This window comes from Amblyomma americanum, chromosome 8 (assembly GCF_052857255.1).
Source record: "Amblyomma americanum isolate KBUSLIRL-KWMA chromosome 8, ASM5285725v1, whole genome shotgun sequence".
In the NCBI taxonomy this organism is placed as follows: domain Eukaryota; kingdom Metazoa; phylum Arthropoda; class Arachnida; order Ixodida; family Ixodidae; genus Amblyomma; species Amblyomma americanum.
Genome location: NC_135504.1, coordinates 29,620,149 through 29,643,749, shown reverse-complemented (window position 1 = coordinate 29,643,749; position 23,601 = coordinate 29,620,149). Strand labels below are relative to the sequence as shown.

Below are 23,601 nucleotides of genomic sequence, written 5' to 3'. Positions count from 1 at the left end.
CAGCGAATATTGCGAAGAATTTTTCATAATTAGTTCGCACTTTCCGAAGGAGAAGGTTAAGACACTCAGAAACCCTTGTTTCGTTAGCATTGCAAAAATAGTTGTTGAGGGAGACCAAGTTCTGTGTCACGATGGATAATGCGGTAAACAATAAGCTGGAAATAGTAGGCGATGGCGTAACAATCTGCGACGGGATGTGATTGCGAATTTCGACACCTGAGACAAAAAAAAATTTAGTACCCCACCGTGCTTTACTTCCCATATTGCTGCCGGTTGTTCCACAACTGGGGGCAACGTAGGAAAGAAAGATCAATATTTTTTTACCCTCCAGCACCTCCGGCATCTCGGTTCCTTTTTCGCGTTTCACGATTGTTTACCATAAAAACGTCCCATAGTGAAGCTGTTACACTGCACACGCCTTATATTCCTTACGGTCGTCAACACGCGCCCACGACGCAATCACCCGTGCTGTTTCATCACACTACCAATCCCCTGTGTGACTAGTATACAGTACTTCGTATTCTATAACTGCGGCGTTGCATAAGCCTCAACACACGAGGCGTATACGCTCAAAACAAGCAGCATAACTTGTTTTTTATGTGCCAGCCGGCAATATATGTTGGACATCAGATTTTTACGATATGATCGAGCAGTGCATTTATATGACAAGTACTACTGAGCGTGATTCAGGCTGTGCTGAGTATTCCGGGGGAACCACCTGCTGGGTTGGCTACGGTAGGTGACAAAATATCGTGCCCGACGTTAACGTGCTTTCATAAGGTTTACTGCGTTTTGCGCAAAAAGTGTGTGTGTGCTTGCGTGTATGTGCGTGCGAGATTGTGTTTGTGTGTGTGTGTGTGCCTGTAACGGCTGCCTGGCCCTGGTCAAGCTGTATACCTACAGCTTTTAGTCCAGGCAGCCAGTCAGTATTTTCTGGGAAATAAATTAAATTGAATCGAATTGAACTGAAATATTGCATCTTATGAAAAAAATACGCGTTTATAAACGGCTTCTCACTCAAAAATGCCTTTGTCCAGAATTGTTTGGTATGGGCATCAAAAGAGTGATGCCACAAACAACCTGTATAGAAAGCACGTAAGCCGCTTATGCTGTTTACACTTGCGAGAGCCTAAAACCAACCGTCACAGCAGCTGCTGCTGTCGTGTGAGAAAGATAACTGCGCAACTCTTCAGCGTGAAGCCCACTTGCAAAACTCTGGGCAGAATGGGCCACAACTAAGGGCGTTGTGTCGAAGCAAGCCGCCATCTTGTTGTTTTTCAATGGTAAGGTAAGTGTTTGTCAGAGAGTAAACTACTCATAAGCAAAAAATAAGCCCGACCAAAGTATAAATACACAAGTGCAGTGGGCCGCATTTGTTTTTCTATTCTTTTGCTCATTACTAAATTGTTCGTGTTTTTATTCTCCTCGGACGCAAAGTTATACTCCAGCCACATATTCACAGAACCAGTGCAAAAACTGGAGCACAATACGGAACCACTCTCACATGTACACAGCTTGAGCAGCAGCTTAAGTTTATTAACCACAGGCGCAATATGAATGCCTGCGCTGGAAGCAGCCATTACAGCAATGAAAAGAGCCGCCTGAACAGCTAATTAATTAGAAAGAACACCCAAGAAAGAAAGGTGCTTCTGGCGTTACTCCTTCTAGGGTTGCCTTGAAAGCAGATCTTCGGAGCTTGTGCAACTCTGTTTCATTTCAGCAAGAGTCTCCAAAGCAAGGTGAGCCGGCGGCTCTCTTCGTTAGAGAGAGTAAAGCTGTTGGGTTAGTTCGTTTGACTGAGACAAACAGAGAGTCCGACTAAGTACGAGAGGTAAGAAAGTAACTACAATTAAAAAAACACTCGAGACATAGTCTCGATCCACGCTGTGTTCTAGTCCGCTGCCGACTCCCTCTAGAGTGTTTAGCTTTCGAGTGGCATTGAAAGGTTGGACAGTTGTTTGCCTGCTTTTTTTGTTTCTTGTTCTATACGAACCTTGCAGCGAAAACACGAAAGAACAGAAACTGCCGCGCGATGGTACTTCATCACGAAGGAAAAATAACGAAGGCTGTAAGCCTTCTTAAGTGTTTCGTTCAATATTCTCTGAGTAGATTGTTTATTTTGTTTTGCAGTGCTAATTTACTACTAATTTCTTGACGTGAAGAGTGTCTTATTAGAACTAAGGGAAACCCTCAAAAAAGAACTGTGCCCTAAAGCACTAGGTTTGAGCGCTCGTCGGGAGTACAGTCTGAATTTCCTATTACAAAACTGGAGATTCTGTTATACGCAGGAAAACAAACTGACTTACGCTGTGGCTGTGTTATCGCAGTGTTGAGAAAGAAGTCATGGGTTCGATACCTAGCCGCTGCGTCCGCATTCTGGCCGAACCGAAATGCAGAAAAACTCGTGCTCCGAGTTTGTGTACAAGTTAAAGAACCTTTTGTTGTAAGTTCAGCATATTGGGGACAATCCCCTGAGGTGGACTAGATTTCATTTAAGCGAGCAATTTTTACTGATTTCAACTGTTCGCATGAGCTGAGACAGGCGTCGCAGGATGCGCAGATTGAGATCTTTTGCGCAAATTGAAGAAAGGAAAAGCAACGTATAGAAAGCTATGCAATCCACTGGCCCTTGCAGTGTTATACAAACAGGATGCACAAAACACAGAACTTTATAAAGAAATGCAGACAATGCTGCTCGACTTCAACCAATCAAAAATATACAAAGCAAGTCAGTAACAAATAAAAATTCTACCATTGTATGGGATAGCTAATGTGCGTTGGGCGAAGAAAAGTTTCAAAAGAAATAATCGCAGATCCTGCAACAAATTTATCAAAGTGTTATCAACCATTTTCAAAAGTACATTTTAAAACGTTACAAGTTCCGTGAGGATAATCTCATTTGTCAGTTGGTTTCAGTCGTCTGTTGAGTTAACTACAAAATAAACCTTCAAGCAATCAGTTCTGTAGTGCAATGGTTTGATGTGTTTTGTGTGTTTAGTTGATGAGTGAAATGTAACATCTATTTCCTGATATGCAAGAGATAGTTTGCACTCAGGATTAATGATTGTCATTCGCATGAGCGCACCTATTCGTCCGCGAACGACAAGCCGCACAGATTTCTCAGAAAATCCGCAGATAAAGAAAAATTAGACTAAGCGCGGCGTTCAAACGTGGAAGCAGCGCCTATCGGGGCCAGCCACTCTACCAATATAGCTAATCAGAACGGCTGACAGTTCGCGGGGCGTGGTCAAATCGATAAACAATGCGAAGAGATAACGGTGTTAGTTTAATCCCGGGTTCAAGCCCCTGATGGGGACAATTCTTTTCTTCGACTGTGACGACTGTGTGAAACATGTAGAGCTTTCCTTTGTAGTAGTATACCAACGTTGAGGTAAATTCTATTGAGCATATACTCCCCTGACTCTGTTGCATTCAAGCCCTACCTTCCACTACTGCATCTTTCAAAGACTAGCCGCTGCTTTGGAATTTAAGGCCCCTTTAGATAAAGTAAATCTAAATCAGGCAAAAAAACTAATATTTACGCATTTATGTGATATGCGCATGTGGAAAAGGTGATGAGTAACGACCTTTTTCCAAGAGCGATACGCGCCCAGGCAATTCCATAGGTTGCAAATGACGGCCTACTCTACCTATGATCGCAGCCACTAATCTCTTCCCCAGCCGCCCAGTTTGTTTCACTACGATTATACCAATATTTGAGCAAAGTTCAATACAAGCAGGTGCTGAAAGAGCGGTGCTCAATCTAAAACAACCTCTTTACATCAGATGGCTGACGAAACTAGCTGCATTGCAATGCGTCTGGTTGTTCTGTGTCACCTCAGCTACCAAGCACGAGAATAAAGAGCACAGGCACGAGTGAAATGCATGAAAGCAGGCTAGAAGTGGCACTTAAGCTCGCCGTCTGCATGATTCAGAAGGGGCTGGATTGCATGGACCGCAGACAAAACGCTGATCAAGAAAGGCAAAGAAAAAAAAAGGTGAATAAACCGCGAATGTCGAATGGCACAACGCACGTGAAGCAGGTGTCTCCCGAAGGAAACAGGAGGAATCAAAAAATCGGGGCGACGTTAGTAAGTGGCGTCATCGCAGTAAGTGAGGTGCGCTTGAAAAATTCAGGGCAGACGCATTATCTAAGCCAGCCGTCTCTGCCTGTAAAGGTGGTTTCGTAAGTGCAGGGGTGCTCGCAGGTGAAGACAACAACACTGCTGGAGGGAAACTGCGAATGATGGCAGCACTATTTTTGCTTCAGCTGCGACATTTAGAACTTAGCTGAACTGGATCGAATTTCATCTCCTTAGAAATTTGCATGAAATTCGTATTAGTGTATCTGTTGGGGTTTAAGGCAGCAAGGCAAAATCCAAGAGAACAAATACAAAAGATGGCATGGCAAGCTGCGGGAATTCTTAAGCTTCGTCTTGAGTTCAATGATGTTTAATTTCATTAATGGTTTGCATGTTCTATTTACTAATCCGTTTGATGTGTATTTAAGGGCGAATCTGAGCGAACAGAACAAATGAGTTAGCATTGCATGGTACAGCTTGTGAAATCTGGGTCACATCACTCTGACTTAATTCGTTTAGGAATTCATTATGCCAACCATCTTACACTTCCTGATTAGTCGAAGTTATAACCTCGGAGTGGATGCATTTTAAATAAGAGGTAAAAAATTTTGAACTCAAATCGCCGCTAACTCACGCTCCCAGGCGGCTGCTTGACTATAACGGAGAGTTTTAGCGCAGCGACTATTCACTGGCGCAAATGTGTACCCAGGCTAGGTGGGGACTCCCATATGCCACTGCGCATGCGCTGAAGGCGCCCGGCAGCACGCCTCAGCTGCGCTAAAACTCGCTAACCTCTAGCAGTGAGCAATAAACGCTGTTTTCCTACTAAGGTCTCTGAGCAAGTTATCAGAGCCGACAAGATGCTGCTTTTCTCGCGTTTTATTGGATCTTTCGAGGCAAAAGTAATCGCTCTTCGAAAGACGTTCGCATTGATAAGTACGCCGTCTTAATTGCAACCTTTAGCGGAGAAACGCATTTCCAAAGTGGTCCGTACTATTCGAAGGTAATGTAACCGAGTAACTAGGAATGCTAAGAAACTCGGGCTACTTCAAATAATCTGTTCTCGGCTGATAAAGAAGAATAACTCAAGTTTTCAGCTTAGAACAATGATGCTATCATTCTAATAAGTATAGTTTGTGTTCGGGATAGTTGGTTGTTTAACACTGGAGTAAATTTCAAGCACTGCATAGTTTTACAGGAAAAGAAGAAAAGCCAGAGAAGACGTTCAACATTGTTCACCGCGTTGAACGTATTCCGTGGCTCCTCTTCATTTCTTGTAATACTATGCAGTGCTTGCAATTTACTCCAGTGCAGCCATTCTACTTCTTTTTTGAAACGCTGCGCAGCGCCTGAACAAAGTCACTACCCTCCACTGGTTACTTCAATATGTGCCTAATTCAAAGATTTCTCTGCAGCTCTCAGTGTTATTTTTAAGCTTCAAAAAATATATGCAGTCTTTTATAATAGAAAATTAAATATTATTTGATAGTTGATGTTATAAGTGTGATTTGTCAAAGGCGTTTGTAACGTTGTGTGTCTTGCTGTAGTTACATGTTTGCCCGAAATTTAACTCGTAGGTGGAAATTTTCGCTAGAGTCAACCGCACGGAAGCAAAAGCAGAGAGACAAATTCTCTCGTTAATTTAAAAGAAATCCGGATGTGACTCGAATGCGAAAATCACAGTGCTTTGGCGTGTTGTGTCTTGGCAATTGAACCGGTTGTTGTACGGCCTTTGGCGACGCTGCACGTAACTGCAGGAACTGGGCGTCAGGGCTCGTCCGCGGTAAGCGGGAGGCTCGCCCGAGCTTCGGCTCACCACGCCCGAACACCGTTCTCCTCTGGCGTCTACTTTGGCCCGCACTTAGGACGGGAAGCTGAGGAGAACAGCACCAACAGGCTTCCACGCTGAAAGCCTCCTAATGACGCGGCCGTAATTTGGCGCGCTTTAGCGACGGCGCTCGTACTGGCCTGATTGGGACGCCAGAACAAGGTAGAGGGAAAGAGGGAGAGGAGGCGTACTTCACTCCCTCGTTGTGGCCTTGGTGCTCGTATTACGCGAGTGCTGTTCCTGCCTTAGGGGAGGCCTTATTACGACGGGACTGATCCTTTCTCATTCAAAGGTTGAAGCTAAAGTAAAAAAGAAAAGTTGTTGTTGTTGTTGTTGTTGTTGTTGGTGGTGGTGGTGGTGTTGGTGTTGGTGTTGGTGGTGGTGGTGTTGTTGGTGTTGGTGTTGTTGTTGTTGGTGGTGGTGGTGTTGGTGGTGTTGTTGGTGGTGTTGTTGAACATTTTGAGTTTACCTACATTGCACCATGGTGTAGTGAAATAAGGTGAATGTAGACATGTTTATTCACGAGCAAATGTAAAAAACCGTTTCACACAGGAATGATTTAGCAAACGAGAGCTCGTGGGTGAAAGGGCCACGAACATTCTTAGGATTCAAGAGACGTGAAGATAAGAAGGTACAAGGTATTCAGGCAACAACGGTGGAGCCGATAAGAAGTAAAAAATGATGGAAGCCTTACCGCGTCGAAGTTTCGAAACACTTAAAGAAGAGAAACAGGAAGTCTTGACCGCTACTGTCGCGACGTCAACAGAACTACTAGCTCGCCTCAGTCCGCGAAACACCCGCACGTGATCTTGAAGTGTTCAACCGAGAGTACTCAGCCACCGGAAACTACCGCGAGAACCTCACTCTCACCGCCATAATGGTAAGGTCAGCAGGTCACGGTGCGCGCGCTAGCCACAACTCAGCCTGGCGTGACTCGCTCCTTTTAGTCGGTCTCAAGCCACTCTTGATACTGAACGTTAACCCGTACCCCAAAAATTTCGCGGGGCACTTATCCTCCGCCCTAAAGATATAACGCGAAATTGTTAATGGTTGCTGGCTACTTTCTTGATTAGTGCCTCTTAATAATTACACACACTCATTAGCATGCATCAGCAGGCATACTAGACCACGAGGCAGATTGCAAGACACACACAGGGTCTTCCCTTAACAAAAGTCGAACGTAAATTTAACAAGACGACAAAAAAGGATAGATGTACATTGTAATTTTGAGTTGCTTGAAAGCGCACAGTGGTGACAAGTGAGAAAAGAGAAAAAGGCTAGCCCAGTCGTCTCATTTCATCCTTGTCCCTACTTCATTCAAGCAACAGAGCGCGCTTCAAAGACACTAGGGTAGCTTGTCTAACTCGCAACCCAAAGGTCGCGGGTTCGATTTCGATCTAATTACTCCAATTTTCTTTTCAGCGTAATTAGTTTGCTTTACATCTTTACATGTCATAATGATATTTGAGCCATGCTACGACCTCATAATCACCACATGAAGCAGCGCTGTAATCATGGTGGCGGCGATGCTCTGTTGAGCTGTTCGCTGCACAGTGCAAGCATCCGCGCCATCCTAGATGCTTCAAAAGTCGAACACGATCCCAGTCAATCGCCATGACAACGCACAAATAGCATGCCCTTAAACTTGCCACCAGTTACGCGGGGATTTAAAAAGCACATACCGAGCGATTGCGAAGCATCTACTCTATTTAGTATATGCCTTTAATCGTCACACCAAAGACAAATTCAGTTCTGCGTCCGGTTGAAGTTTGTAGTAACCAAAGTCAAGTGAAAAGTTTCCTTCTTCCCACGAGCCCAGTTTAATTTATATACAAAGTTTAAATAGGTCGAAATACTTTTTTTGTACTCTTGAAAACACCGTGTTTTTATCTTGGCTTCGCGCTGCTAAACCAGATGTATACAGCGAGTGAACAGCTTTTAACTTCTTCTCGTTTCAGGAATCCAGGGAAGTGAGAATAATACAACTTATACCATCATGAGGACGTCTACAGGTTTAAGTTTGGTTCGCGCCTTGTTCTAATTACCGAAACAGTGAGTAAGAAATATTTTTTTTCTGCTAAATATTGGCTGTCCAACTTTGGCGTGTACCCAAACAAGCCACCGACACAAGCCGCGCCTCACCTATGTCAGATAGTCGTTTCAAGACACATTTCTTTCTAATCATACTTTAACTAATCCGGTTTGTTTACCTCACATGACGAGGCGTGTACTTGCTTTTTTCTGTCATTTTGCCTCCAGCAATATCGCCAGCAGCCGCCGCTTAACTGCATCCCCTGCAAGACAAAGGCCTCTCCCACATCATTTCACTCTGCCCCGTCTTTCATGCAAAATTTACCGCAGCAAATGGCGCTACTATTGTCATGATTTCCTAGAGTGTTAGCATATATGCCCATAACGCTTAATAATATTAGATCATGTGAAACGAAATAAGCAAGTACAGAAACAAGAACAGAGCCAGTGAAAATTCATCTAGTCTCACACATGCCCTTCCGTAGCGCTGCACGCAATAATCCTCATGAGGCATGTCCTAGCTTTCCCTACGCGGCTTTTAAAGCACGGCCCTGGGGACCTGAAATTCCCGAGCGCGTTCTTTAACGAGTTTCGGGCCCCTCGTCTTCCGGTTTTCCCGACGAAGAAGTTTCCTTTTCGCATATATTTCTTTTTCACCTGATGACCACCCGCTGCACTGCAATAGATTTGGTCGTTGCAGTGCACACAGAGATTATAATTCCCGCGCTGAGGATTAAAACCGGGCAGCGCAGTCACAGCGCCGTGCTTGCGGATTAGCCCCAATCCCGCTTAATCTGCGCGCAACGCATAATGACGCAGAATCCAAGCAACATGAATCTTTGAAAGACGAAACGGCTAATTAGTATAAAAACGCTAATTATACTGCACAAGACAGTTAACCATCACGAGCGTACCTGGACTAAATACGCCCTATAGAAGAACGTATAACTAAATACGCCCTATAGAAGAACGCATAAAGCTCTGCCTGTCTTTTATGTTTCCTTTAGATTTTTCTGTAATGACCAAGAACTAAAGCATATATTTAGATCTTTGTTAATCTCTTACGTTAACTATAATTCCTTCATTGACCTCACTAGACTGATCGTAATTATCTTGATAACCAACTACTGGCGATGCTGGCAAGGATGAACTACAATCCTGAGCTGTCACTTCCCTTACAATAATCAGGAGCAGATATTGCAACGATCACGGCATTCATACGTCATTTATTCCTGTGTTAGGCCCACGATGGCCTCAGTTCCCTACGTACCAATAAACGCTAACGAAACTAACATAATTTTCACCGATCGTGGCGTCATAGACAAGGTGGTAATAAAGAATGCATGGTGTCGCAATTGTGACCGCGCCCAAAGTGTGAGGCAATATGCCGCCTCACTATAAAGAATATTAATGATACATTGGCTGCAAAACCTCGCTTATAGGTCTGACTATTGCTGAGGGCGTGTTGCGAAAGTTACTAGATGAACGCCCCACCTACGCGGCAAAAAAAATGGCAGACATCGCGCCACCTACATGAAAAAAAGGGAGGCAGTAAAGCTACGTCTGCTGGTTTTGTAAGCCCCATTAGTTTCTTTTTCCTTCCAAAAGGGGACGTTACTGCATTAGAGTGACATATCTACAATAGACTTTATTAAAAGGACGTGATATCTTTGGTCGGTCGGGTATCAAGGTGGACCTTCGAGGAGGTCCACTCTAAGTGACAGTGAGGATAAGCCACTGGAATTTTGGTTCTCACTAAAGAAATGGTAGGGTTTTAACGTATTTAAACCGATTAGACATGCGAAAGCATGTGTTTAGCCTAGTTGGCTCATAGTTTTGCTTTGTTGGGTTGTCGGCGCGTCTGGCGACAATAACACACTCACGTTAAGCTCTGATCGAGGTTAAGGTGATCTGATCTGTTCGCGTCGCTGATGGAAGTTTGTGAAGACGTCGATGTGCAATGCACATTGGGAGAGTTCGTTGCAGTTTAACACGAGGCGTGATCGGCAGCGGCGATAGCATAGCTCTCTCGTGTAGTGACCAGTGAAGCTGATCAGTTCGCGCCATCGGGGGTTCGAAACACTCTGGCGAAAATATTTACTTTATTTCTGCACCCTCAAGATCGGAGACACCACGAGTTTCTTGGTTGGTATAGACATTACTTTCGCACTAAATTTGATTGCTTAGCAGTCTGGAGCTCTGTTGACATTTTCTCGAAAGCAAATGAAGATTTTACTGCTGAGAGAATTGATTTTAAAAAATTCATTTTTTCCCCGCCACTCAATTGAGCCTCGTGACGTGAGTAATGAAATGGACTTCATGATTAGCGGGTTATTAGTGGCTTTGGGGCTTAGCCTCAGGGACCCGCAACGCAGAAGAAAAGTTAAAAGCACTGACGTCATCGAAGTTGGATTGTGAAAATGGCCGCTGGCGGCGGTGTCTCCATATTATTTTTCTGCCGTTTTGTGGCGTCCGAAAGCTTTCTTTGTCCATGAAAGTGGCGCCTCTGTCGTTAAAATGCGGCACTCTATCGAAACAGTCCAGAGAGAGAAATAACTTGCGTGTTCCTATAAGGAAGGGTACCGACGTAAAAAGCTATCACTACCAAAGCGTCTGTGCGAAGAAAGGTGTGAAGCTGCAGAGATTCTTGGAACAGCGAATTTCAGGCCAAGAACCGCTTCGAATTTTTTTTCCTTGACTACCGCGGTTCGTGGGAAGCAGCGAACTGCGTGATTAAAACGTGTTTGAGCCTCTGTGTTCTTTCTAAAGTGCACTTACTTACTTGTTCGGGGTTTTCTGCAGTTGAATGTTGATCGCCTTCATTTTGGGGTGGCCTTTTTTATTACCTTTCCATGCTCTCAATCTCTCTTTCCAACTTAGTGTCTGCAACCCCGTCTAGCGCTCAGCAGTCGCCTTCGAGAATGCGTTAAACAAACCAACATTAGCGCGTGGCAAGGACAAAGTATTTTTACCGCCAACCGAATCGATTAGAAGGTCATGCGGCTCCTCCACTGTAAACGCTGAAATGGTGTTGTCACCGCAGGGTCGCCTCATTTTCTCGTGATTTAGGCAGGCAGTTCTGCTTTTTTTTTTTCGAAAGCGTTTTTTTTTTGCCAACCGGCAGCGCCTGCGTTTGCATCGACCTTCCTATAGGCAGCAGCTTTGCCCTTCGATTAGGAAATCTAACTTAGGAAATAGCGTAGGTAATTAACGAAACGCAACCTGATTACCACGTTTAACGTCTTTTCTCGTCTCCCCCCATGCAAGTAATTGAACAGCGGAAAAAAAGTCTAACCTAGATTAGCGTAGCTTTTTTTAGGTGCAAAAATAAAAAAAAGCAAATGCGAGTGTCTGCATATGTCTGCCCCCGTCGATTTAGCACTGGGCCAGCAACCTTCGGATGGCGCTTACAGGCATTATCTAAGTCGATCCAATCACGTTTTTCATTAATGACAGTTGCGTCGAAGAAGGCCCCAAGAGTTTATAGACTCGATATCGTTTTTAGGTTTAGTTCTCGGAGTAGCATGCCATAACCTGATTGATACTAACCGGCTTCACTCCTTAGCGTGTTGCTGCCATGGTGGCTCAGTGGTTATCGCGCTCGGCTGCTGACCCGAAAGACGCGGGTTCGATCTCGGCCGCGGAGGTCGAAATTTGATGGTGGCGAAGTTCTAGAGGCCCGTGTACAGTGCGATGTCAGTGCACGTTAAAGAACCCCAGGCGGTAGAAATTTCCGGAACATTTCACTACGGCGTCACTCATAGCTTGTTTCGCTCTGGGACGTTAAACCCCCATAAACCATAAACCAAACGAATCCTTAGTATCCTGAGCTCCATGTGGGTGATAGCAGTACTGATGTAAACTGGCAGACTAGAAAAGCAATGTGAATAGCAGGCTAGTAAGTAATGTCAAAGTCCTGATAGTGCAGGGGTCTGGGAGGGGGGCGGAGAAACAGGGTAAGAACGAATTGAGACAAAAATTCATAGAAAACACGGTAGCATGAGAAGCATAACGGTCGATATAACACTGTCTTGTCTCAATATTGTTGAATGACCTGGAGCTAGCGGTTGGGATATCAACAGGGCATCAGTGCGCATAGACTAACAGGACGGTTACGACTGTGTAACACGATGTTCAGCGATAGCTCTTTAGGCATTTAGATTTGGGGATATGTTCCGGGCGCACTGTTGTACTGGTCAAGTAATGCACCCCTGCACTGGCAGGTGGCTGTTCCAAAAAGAGCCACCAGTAGGATTATGCGACCCGGGCTTATGCCACCATCACATTAAGGTCACGTGACCGTGACATCAACGCACCTACCGGTTACACCGACGGCGACCAGAAAACTAGGGACGAGCGCCTAACAGCTCTCGCTGTAAAACCTGTCCTTGTCAAGTTCCTCCTTCGCAGGCTGACAGCCAGAACCTAGCATGAAGAACTTCGCTTGAGCACACCGCCGTATGGGGTTTCTTCAAGGTTATGTTAAAAGGTTCCGGACCAAATCCCATCTCGCCATACTTCAACTCATTGTCATTCTAAGCTTACGGTCGCCGTCGGACACGTAAGGCGGACCAAGGAACGCAAAACACATGCGTCGACTATACACTAACAGCGTCAACCAGGTAAAGAAGATGACCTCATATTCGCCAGCTGACAACGAAGTCATGTAAAAAGCAAGAGCGACGATACCAAAGAAAAGATTATTTCCTTTGCTTTCAGTGTCACTCACACTGCGAAAAACCTTTCCTTGTTCCGATTGGCCCAGAGGTTTGAAAAATTCAATTAGAACACCTGTTCTTTTCGTGACGTCTGGGCCGTGATTTATCGCTATTTCAGCGCTTAACAAAAGTGCAATAGACCTTGGCTTCGGCATCACCTCCTATTTGCCGGCAGTCTGTTCGTACGTCTTCTCACATTACGTGGGATTAAGTGACATTCCAGCGTGCCGGCTTTCTTTATTTGTGTGACGCGTCTAATAGGACAGCCGAGCAAACGACAGAGGAGAGCTTTTTCAGAACTCCTTCAAAACTACGAAGACAAAACTGAACCGGCGTTTCTTGTTTGATCATTTCGCGGTCAAACAAGCAAACGCGCTCAATAAAACGTGAAGCCCCAGCGCCGACTACAAGCGCGAGACTTCGAAACCTGTCAGCGGCCCGGTCGAAATTATACGATGTGGGTGTCCCCGTTGCACCGCAGCTATGGCGCCTTTTATTGCGCCTCTTTCGAGAAGCTGCCGCGGGATTGCGATGGCCTGACCGCAGCCTTTTTGGTGGCTTCTATCGGTACGCGGTTGTCGTGGCGACGAGTCTATTGCTGGCTAGATGCCCTTTTCATCACATGCCCAACCCCTTGTGGCGCCACCTTCATTTGCCAAGCTCAGACATACTTTCACCATGTGTACGGCCGGAGTATACGCGGCGGTGGAGTTTATTATTAAAATTACATACGGCACGCTTGGGTTAATTCAGACGGTGAAGCATTCGTCACAACCCGTCAAGTCAGGCCGTGACATGTGGCACGTCCCAAATCAACTCCGCCACAGGCACATTCCTTACTATGTGCACGGCCGGACTAGACCTAGCGGTGGAGTTCATTTAGAGCATGACAATGACACGCTCGTACTAATTCGAGTGGCGAAGCACTCGTCGCCGCCACGTCTAGTTTGGGGGCGCACATAGAAAGGAATGTGTCTGGTGTGGAACTGATTTGAAGCATGCCACTATGCACGGCCGGACTGTACGTGGGAGCGAAGCTTGCTCCATCACCGCGTCCAATCAGGCCGTGACATGTGCCATGTATCAAATAACGACAAACTACCTGGGCACCAGCACATCAGCTTCTACTGACATCGTGAATACATACGGGAAGTGGCTAAGTCAATATGTTTCGTTGAGTTCCATTCTCTTTTCCCACGTTGTTCAGACATAGCAGAGCTAAACCGCTCTTTCTTCTTGAACAAGTCGGATTCAGAAAACGTACTCCTGCCTATAGATATTTGTTTATTTATTTATTTGTGTTAAATGTCTTGATGGGACTTTTTCTTTGACGATTCTCTAGGCACCTATATAGTATGTCTCGTGATGTACAGCTGTACCAAGAGGATCATATCTTGCCGAATACGCCGCAGACACGGTCGGAACTGTCGCATGTGTTGCGAAAATAAAGTAGCTCGCTCCGCTCTTTCTCGATCTCTCTATTGCTGACCGCTTTGACTGAGCAGCACGTCATCGTGGGGCACCGAGAAGAAAACCCTGTTACGTCATAACTAGTTGCCTCATATGAAAAGCCCCCTAAAATGTATTTTTACCATCAAAGTCACAGTCTCGTGAATTCTGCGCCGTCAGACCAAGGTTGAAAAGGTTAACGGGACATGCCGAGCAAAAACGCTAAGGCGCCCGTGTGCTGTGCGATGTCAGTGCACGTTAAAGATCCCCAGGTGGTCGAAATTATTCCGGAGCCCTCCACTACGGCACCTCCTTCTTCCTTTCTTTTTTCACTCCCTCCTTTATCCCATCCCTTACGGCGCGCTTCAGGTGTCCAATGATATATGAGACAGATACTGCGCCATTTCCTTTCCCCCAAAACCAATTATTATTATTATTATTATCATGCCGAGCGATCAAAATAAACTGTTATGTTCTCCGCGGTCATCTCTTATGCCAGCACACAATCTACCGATGCCGTTAGTGCTTCCGGTTACGTGAGGCATGGCCACGTCGTCACTTGGCCTTTACCAGAATACCGAGGCCACAATTCAATTAGCCGGAATTGCAGACAAAGCCACAGAAAAGCGCAAGAACATGTTCTGAGCTCGAACACGTTTTTATTCACGTTGATTTTCAATCTCAAATGATGCAGCTGCTTATTGGCAAACTACAGGCTGTCCAAATAAATCATTCAACCGCCTGCGTAGCACTGGCTGTTGAATACAAGACTCCCGCATTCTGAAATTACCAAATACAGGTACAACGCAGCGCCACTTGAAGTTGTTGTTTTCTTAAACTTCTCCTAGTCAATTCCGGAGCCTCTTTATCTTAGAAGGAAGCGTCGACTAAAAGGTGAAGGAGAACGCAAGGACGTCAGAAAGGCCTAACTAAACATCTTGCATTGCATCTTCTATGTGCACGTTTACTGCATATAAAAGAACAATGCGAAAATAGTTAACTTCTCTCTTTACGCAAATAAGTGTTTAACGACATATACCACGCGCTACCGTATACAAGCATATAATATGAAGCATCAAACCCACGGCAACAAAAGAATGCAGCCTATAAACTTTAGGGGCTCCTGCGCCGAGGTGCGACATGTATAAGTCTGCTAGTACCACACTAAACTCAACAATTTCAGTTTGGTTTTAGGCTTTTAGCGGAGAAACATGAACAATGAGCAAAATATTTCCACATTTAATCGCGAAACGATCGGTGTGCCTTAGGTCCTGTGGAGGTGGCTAAAAAGAAAATATACCCCTACTTGGAGAGACAAATTCCTAAGGCCGGAAATACTGCTCGGCTCTTGAACACAGTTTCACTTTACGATTTCAGCCACGGCCGTAAAACACACTTGGCAGCTTTCATCTGGTTTCACTACAGGGTCAACAAAATATCAACAACGGCACACTCTATAAGCTTACAATGTACTCCGCTTCATACATCAGGTGCAGCGCTGACAAAACTAGCGCTCTTGTATGCGCTGCCTGCACCCTCCATCAAAACTAGTGCGTTCCTTGTGGTGAGGGAAACACAGTAAGTGTTTTTCCTGCAGGCTTACTACATGGCACATTTGTCATGAGCTTGATTAAATTCACTCTTATTGCTGACGACACGGTGTCGCTTTCTCGTGACAACTCAGCCACAGAACAAGCACTTAGTAACACGCCTCCATTTATTTTCCCGTGCGGACTACTTTCGTACCTTTCACAGTGTTGCACCTCATGTATGAAACGGGGTATAGGCAGCCATACGCGTTATGTACCAGAATCAGCAATTTTGCTTGGGTTATGTGGCCAACCTGCAATAGTAGCTTCCATCAACCTTTTGAAATTTTTTGTGAGCAATGTGGTACCCATTCACGGTACCATGATTAGCTGAGTGCAAACGTCATTAAAAACTAGAATAACCAACGGTACGCGATTTTCCCTAAGCGAGAATTATCGTTTTACATGTCCAGCACTCTTGGACATAAATTTCAATTGTGAGCTAGATGTGGGATATTGTAAGGTACTGTTATGAAAATACTGAAGGTGAGGGTCCATTCCTCCGACGCGTAGCAGTATCTTCCGCTAAAAGTTTGTCTATTGCTCGCATCGAATAGTTAAGACTGGCATATAAATCCAATGGGGAACGTTTTCGCCGATGGCAAAAATGTAAATCGCAAGAAAATGCAAGCCTGCCGAAGGGAGACCTGCGCATATATTGATTGTTATAATGGAAAGCAGCAGGAAAAAGAACCATGCCCGGACGCGATATTCGGAGGTCGTGGGTTCGGATCCCACCGGCGACATGGTTGTTTTTCTGCTGCTTTATAAGTAGTTTTATTTAAATCAAAGATTAATTGAAGTATTTTTCTCCCAGTAATCCGCACTATAAATTTAAAAAAAAACATTCCCCAATGCACCTTGGTTTCAGTGACTGTTGGCTTCCTTCATATATATATATATATATATATATATATATATATATATATATATATATATATATATATATATATATATACATATATATATATATATATATATATATATATATATATATATAGAGAGAGAGAGAGAGAGAGAGAGAGAGAGAGAGACGCCTATAAATACGTATGTGTGTTTGTAGACTCTTCGTTCAACACGTGTTCTTCCATACTTCTATACGCGTCATTTCACATGCAACTACATGTGTTCCAGTCGTGTATTCGAGGATCTTGAATAGTTCTGCACTGCCGTCACACAAACCTTTTACTCCACCTAGATCACCGTTCTTGGAGCAGGAGGCGTCTGTCAAATCTCGCGAGCCTTCAACTCCTGCCCCCCCTTTATACGAAGAAAGAAAGAAATCAACAAATACCTCCGCTCTTGTAGATTAAAATCATTCGGAGATAGCAGGTCTGTGTTGTCCTCTGGGCTCAACGCAATAACCCCACACATTCCTGGTGACGCCAACGTCGTCGTGAGTTCGATTGGGGCGTTCCTTTCCAAAGGTGCTCCCTGATGGATCGAGGAGGCATGGAGCGAAACCGCATACCGGACCAGATGGCGCAATTTTTCTCACAGCGCCGCTTGCTCGCTGCGGTTCGACGGTGCGTGGGAGGTGCGCTGGCGTTGTTCCACGCGATCTATCCGAACGGTGCCCGTGTTAATGAACACCTGGTAATGACGCTTGGCAACAGGGTACAGCGAAAGGCGTATTGCTCCTCCCGGTGAGTAATTATTGCCCGCAGAGTGTTCGCACGGCTAAAGGTACCACTTGCTAGCAAGTAAAACCACGGTGATTCTCCGCTTCAGACTTGGAGCACAAAACTTGCTCCGAGCGATAGCGTGCTTATGAACCGAAAAAAAAAAGAAAAAAAGAACATGCCTAGTTATAATATGCAGTACCCGCCTACAGGTTAATGCTAGGAGTTGAAGGTCTACTCCGCTTGGTGGTGCTGCTAGCAAAGGATTTGTTAGAGAAATATAAAGAAAGAAGAACAAATACTGAGCCAGGTGGCACCCGCCGCCACTTCGTTTCAAAGAGGGCGCTTTTTGTATACATCCATTCATCTATGGCACTCCGGTTCACATTAAAATTGTTTGAAGATATTAAATGTCGAATTTTTAGCTGTATTTCTTTTAATTATTCAAGTTGAATTTATTATTCTAAAACTTCATTTGCTATCACCAGGATTCCGAAGATCTGCTCCATGGCTAGAATTCAATCTACTACATTTTTTTTTCAATACATCTTCGACCCACCCTCTTTCATTTTCTATAATGGCACCCCAAGAGGACGATTTACGTCAGCGGATCAAGAACAGGGTCACATGAGCTGCGGCGTGACGTCATGAAATGCGTCATAGGCCAAAGTGCAGAGGGAGAATCCACTCCGTGCTCATTCCGAGTGTAAACGCAGAGCATCCGCAGAACCAACAGAAGAATCAAGACCTGCTGCAAGAGAAACTCCAACCAGCACAGCTGCTGATACTCATGGGTATCTAAGTTTACGTGGCATGCCTAAGCTTTCAATCATTTTCGTCAAACTTTCACACTTTTTTATACTATTGAACATAAAAATTATGCATGACATTGACCTGCCGTCATGTACCGTAGCCCTACATGACACTAGAATGAATACCTACATCGGGCAGGACCGCTGTAAAACTTCAAGTAAAAGCGTTTTGTGCCGTACAGGTCGAAGAAATGTGGAACGAAACACTTTAGTAGCATGCAGTCAATAATTAATCTGCTTGTACAAGTAAGAATAGGATTCGTCGCTTATTTTGTTCCGGACGCACAATCTCTTCAATTTGCTTTTCAAGTTTGATGCAGATGTAAAAATGAATGTGTTCTTGGAAATAGAAACCAAGTGTTCCCCTTCATACTGCTTGCAGCTGTACGTGCGAGAACGCCATTTTCAGACATGCTGGACTCTGTATCCTCACATATTATAAACAGCAGTCACTTCATCACTCCCTTCGCAACGAGGTTAAGAAGCAAAAACAGAAGGGGGGGCGAGAGTCGTTTTCACTGAAGTCCAGTACAACAACAAAAACATCTTATGTGAAAGATGTGCGATCGGCCGGCGTCGCGAATCCGGGCGCGCAAGCTTATGTCTTTGCGGATCGAACGCCAACAGCTGACGTCATTCAAACGAAGCCGCCTGGACGGTAAACAAAGCGCAAAGGCCTCCAGACGCTGGCCTGAGAAAAGCGCGCAAATTCGCCGTACGCTGAGGGAACCAACCGCCGCCAGATTGGCCACATCCGGGGTCACTCATTAGTCCGTATGGTCGAGGCCGTCAGGATACTGGCCGCCCTGGTTTAAAAGGAACTAATGCTATCCATATTTCACCTATCAGCGGCCTAATAAATACTGTTGGCCAATAAGCATCTCACGTGTGGTGTGATTCCGTTAGTTCGACGTAACTAATGCGCCTGGAAGACTCGTTTCAGTTTGCAGGAGAAAGTTGTGCAATGTGACACACCTTTCATCCCAACCAGTGCTCTCTAACATCCACGCCCTATTCACGCCTCTCTGCCTAAATACATGCAAAATCTGCCTTTTCCATCAAAAAGCCTGTACTAAAGAAAACTATTAAACAGTGTAGGTAATACACCAAAGCTTTCATGGAAGTCGAGAGTCAGGGCATAAGTCACCAAAATAAGTTGGTATAAGTCACCAAAATCCGCTCTCTAACGCATACCTCACCTGACAGATTTAACACCGCCACGTTAACCTCTTAACCTAGTAACGCAACACAAAGCACTCGGTCGCCTCCTCATTTGATGGAGGTAAACGCAGTGACGCCCATCCATCTGCCCGAGCATGCGCGCGCAATGACAGGTTGCCAAGGCCAAGGAGCTGGAAAACAATCCGTGCTCTTCGCTCTGGCGTGCGCGCCTGGAAGGTTCTATGGCCGATGCACCGTGCACAGGACATGTATCCGACGGCTTGGGCGATAGGCGAGGCGCAAACCGCGCGCAAGGCACATATCCGTGACCGCCGCTGAATATCTTCCGGAGTGGGCGCGCGCGCGCACCTCACGACTTGCCTTGACGACGGGCGCCTCTGCTTCCACGGTCCTTATCGACGCTGTCCGAGGGAAGAAGAAGATGCGGCGGCCGCCATGGCTCCTGTCCCTCGATGCTGCTGCGCTCGCATCCGCGCGACAGCCGCGGCTGAGGAGTGGAGAGCGCGCCTCCTATCGACCCGCCAGCTGGGCCCCCCAAGGAACTGCGATCGCAGCGCCAGCACCCGTCTTCCCTTTCAACTAGAGCGCGCGTTCCCCTCGCACCTTTCTTTCCCCAGCCGACCTACGGGGGAACGTCGTTCAGACAGCCTGGCGCCACGCGCACCCTCCCTACTTCCCTGTTCGCCCTTTCCCTATGATCCCGCTCTATACCGCGGGAAAGACTGCTCGGGAGCCGCTGGCACTTTCTCTAACGGTAGCGCAACAGCCGTCCAAGGAGGTGCGCTACGAAGAAGCTGAGGAGGGGGAGCAGTAAAAGTGGGTGCTTTAGGGAGGACGGAGCACAGCTTGATGGCTTTGCTACGCAGCAGCGCTGGGACAGGAGCGCGTAAAAACATGCGCAGGATGCATAGTTGAGGGCCATAATGAAGATGCATGGTCAACGCAGCGACCAACGCATGAAGCTGAACAATGCAAGCAGCTTTGCATAGTGTTTGTTACGCGCCCTGTTTACCGCGGATAGGCAGCGGGAAAGCCAACACTGGGATGGGCCATGCACAGAGAGAAATTCAATAACCAACGGTACCGACATACGTTGGAGAAAAGGTACAAGGAAAAATCCGAAGCAGAAAAATGATAATAGAAAAGGGAAGTAGAGATGAGTGAGTGAGTAAAAACTTTATTGAAAGAAAGTGTAGATTCGTGGTCAGTAAGTGAGGTCCAGACCATGTAGGTCTCGTACCGCACCGGCCCATTCGACAGCCTTGACTTGAGTGCCTCGGTCGTCGCTGACCTTTACTGAAAGCCACGCGTCAGGTGAGAGAGCAGCCATGAAATCTGGGGGGGGGGGGATGTGCTTTACAGTCCCAGATTATGTGGTCTAAAGTAGCTTTATCGATGATTGAAAATATAGAAACAAAAGATGAGCAGTAAAGAGAAAAGGCCGCCTCATAAGAGCATCTGTGTCGGCTTAGTGTTGCAGGGAGTTTGACAGCATCTGGCTAGACGAGCTAACGACTTCTGATCCAGCCCGGCTGTGCAACACGAAATAAAAACGTTGGGGAGAGGCTTGCCGACAAAGTCGTAGCAGTGACAGGGTAAGAAAAAAATGATACGTTGCTTCCAATCCCTTGCGGAACAAGCACAGGACTGGAATGACCAACAGGATATATGAAGGTAGTTAATAATACAATCGACTCCGTAGCGAAAAGTTGTCAGCCAAATCACTTTGTTATCAATTGGACTGAGCCGCAGTCTTCGAGCACTTCAAGCGTCCGAAATTATCAGGGAAACGCTTATGATAATGATAAAGTGCTGGTACTCTGCATCTTCTACTGGCATCAGCTCCATGCATTTAGTGCAAACCACAGGCTTCCGTATTGTCTTCCTTTCCGTACTTATCCCCTCCCAACAAGCATTTACAAGGCACAGATGTGGTACCGGCAAAGTGCTTGCTATGGGTTTTTTACAGCACTAGCTATTAGAGCGAAGGTTCCCGGCCTCCGCCTGGTAGTGGTCGTGGGCTGACTGTTATGACTCGGAGGTCTCTTAATCACCATTTAACATGGTCACGTGATTTTTCGTCGTTTTATCAGGTGACGCAGTTAGCACGAGGCGACGGATGACCTTATGGCGTGATATGTAGGAGGGAGCGGGAAACCCTCAAGTGACCGAAGAGATCCTATAACACTATTGGTGCACTAAAGAGGAATCTGAACACGTCTTTCTTACAGCGGGAACTATATCTACACGTTACGGGCATTATTATAAACTTCGAATTATTATCCTGTGCGGCCGATTGCCCTAAGTAAATCGGTTTAAAAGTTGCGGCTCCCGCCTTTTTTGAACTCAACGCGGTAGGCAGGCGGAGTCAACCAACGTGTCAGCAAGTCCCTTGGCGGCTTCACTTTCACTTTTATTTTGTTTTTTAGGTTTCTCTGAATAAACATTTTCAGTCAGACAATATAGCCGCAAATTAGCCCCACGAAAATAAACATACACGTGGACTCTGATTTACGTATCACTCCGCCGATGGCAGAGCGGCAAGCCGCCACGGGACTGGCTGGCACGTTGTTTGACTCCTCCTACCTACAGCGCTGAGTTCAAAAAAAAAGAGCGAGAGCCGGGACGTTTAATTCGATTTAATTAGGGCAATCGGCCGCACAGGAAAATAATTCCAAGTTTCTAAGAATGCCCGGAACGTGTAGATAGAGTTCCCGCGGTAAAAAGACGAGTTCAGATTCCTCTTTAGGGCACCTTTAAGGTGAATTTAAGTGTCCCCAAAGATTTGGCGCAACAAATAGACAACCGTAGTAGAGCAAACTTACTCCAGCACTAATAAAATCGAAGAATCAGTTGAGTGTTTCGAGAGTGTGCGCGTGTGCAATAGCTAGACGAAATATTCATACATAATTACGATTTATTTTTTATTTTTCTGCACCGTCAACGCAAGCTCTTCCCACTCCTCGTGCGGTTGAACCATAAACTTGAAAGCTTAGAGAAGTCCCGTCTCATTAAGTTGAGTTTAAGTTTAATTTATCCGGGGCTTTGATTAAGCTGGCCGCGACAACGATAAGCGCACCGTGAAGCGTAGACCCCGCCTAATTAACCCGCATGTCATTGCATGAAAAAGACCGCTTCTGTGAGTCCATGGAGCCTTTGTGGACTTTCCACCAGTATCGCTGCGTACTTCGTATTCGTGATCTTTTAGTGAATCTTTTTCATTGTGACCTCATTAAAGCGCACCGCTATCCTTCCTGCAATTCAAACATTTGAACGCAGAGTTAATGGTCTTCCTATAGAATGTTCATTAACTTTTATATCATACAATGTATTTTATTATATTTTTAAGGGTATAGAGGGGAGCTTGAAAAAATGATTTTCCGCTAAGTGAGTTTAGGAATGTACTGCAGAAAGGAGCATATATATTGGAAATGGGAGTAAGCAAGAACGCAAATAGGATTTTTGCGTTCTAAAATTACGTTTGAAAAAGCTCATGATCATCAGCACTTTCAATTCTTGTTATACATTGAAGGGCCCCGCGAGAGGAGCACAAAGGAAACGAAAATAAAGCGTAACTGACAACAATTCATTTCTTTGGTGGTAATGGCGCGAATTAGGCCAGAAATGCAAAGAAAAAATCACCTTCTAAACTTTAACACACCTGGAAGCGTGGCGAATCATCGACGCCCGAAATAAGCGATTATTCTGCTGCTCAGCTAACTAGGACAATGATTTCGTTTCAGTTAACTCTCTTAGCATGGTGTAAAAACGTGGTGTGCTGCTCTTTGGAATTTCAGCAGAGCTGCAGTACTTTACAGCATTTGGAAAGCAAACAGGCAGAGGAAACTGTCTGCAAAGACCCTAAGTGCCGGAATCGCAAGAAATTATTGCTTACGAAATAACAAGTGCCTTTTTTTTAATATGTATCGCTGGCGAGAGAATGCTATAAGGCCATCCTGGTCCCCTCTTCCCTGCAGAAGAGAGTCCACAGAGAATATGAAATTGTAAGGTTTCATTTGAATACATTTACTTTCCATTCAGACACCTAATAATAATATGCAGAAAAAATTCTTTAAACCGCAATTAAGCGCGGTCAGCATTGCAAGGCATATTTTATAATTTAAGAAAATTCCCATCGTACAGTATTCGTTCATTCCACTAATTCCATGTCCTGCCAAACTGCAACTGCGCCACTGCAACTTTCGGTGAAATGGACTAAGCGTACGGTCGCTATGCTAATTCCAACGGAACGGCTGCCGAAATGTGATCCTAATAGTACCCATTCCTA

General features: G+C 45.4%; 1 protein-coding gene across 1 annotated transcript in view; it reads right to left on the bottom strand.

Moving 5' to 3' along the window:
• Positions 1-19,775, bottom strand: part of LOC144100181 (uncharacterized) — a 68,068-nt gene extending 48,293 nt beyond the window's left edge. The window contains exon 1 of the mRNA XM_077633202.1: positions 19,674-19,775. The gene's annotated coding sequence lies outside the window, so the exon portion shown is untranslated. The remainder of the gene's footprint in view (positions 1-19,673) is intronic.
• Between the last annotated feature and the right edge of the window lie 3,826 nt (positions 19,776-23,601).